A 786-nucleotide genomic window follows, 5' to 3' on the forward strand; every position below is an offset into this window, starting at 1 on the left:
GACCTCTCAACGGAAACAATGCAAGCAAGGAAAGAATGGGAAGATGTATTGAAAGTGCTAAGAGAGAAACAATTTCAACCAAGATTATTGTATCCTGCAAGATTATCCTTCATATGGGAAAAGAAGATTAAAATCTCAGATAAACAAGATATGAAAGAATTTGCCAGCAAGAGAGCAGTCCTTCAAGAAACCCTGAAGAAAGTACTGCTCCAGGAAAACTAAGGAGCTAACAGACAAAAACAAAGGAATAAAAGGTTGTGTGACAATGGCCAACTTAAACGTCGGGACAGATCCAGTTACATCAAAAATAACACTGAATGTGAACGGATTAAATTCTCAAATCAAGAGACAGAGACTGGCAAATTGGATAAAAAAACAGAGACCATCTATCTGTTGCCTACAGGAAACCCACCTCATTAATAAAGACATACGTAGGCCAAAAGTGAAGGGTTGGAAAAAAGGTTTTCCATGCAATTGGGAACCAAAAAAGAGCTGGAGTTGTGATAGTAATTTCTGACAAAATAGCCTTTAAAACAAAAACTGTTAGAAGAGACAAAGAAGGGCACTATATTGTAGTAAAAGTATCAATAGATCAAGAAGATATAAATCTTATAAATATCTATGCACCCAACACAGGAGCACCCAAGGATGTGAAGGAAGGACTGTTAGATCTAAAAGAGGAGATAGACTGCAATGCACAAAATTGTTAGAGCCCTCAACACTGCACTATCCCCTCGGGACAGGTCATCTGGACAAAAAAATGGATGAAGAGATAAAGGATCTGAA

The sequence above is a fragment of the Tupaia chinensis genome, unplaced genomic scaffold (genome assembly GCF_000334495.1).
Source record: "Tupaia chinensis unplaced genomic scaffold, TupChi_1.0 Scaffold000641_1, whole genome shotgun sequence".
NCBI lineage: Eukaryota > Metazoa > Chordata > Mammalia > Scandentia > Tupaiidae > Tupaia > Tupaia belangeri.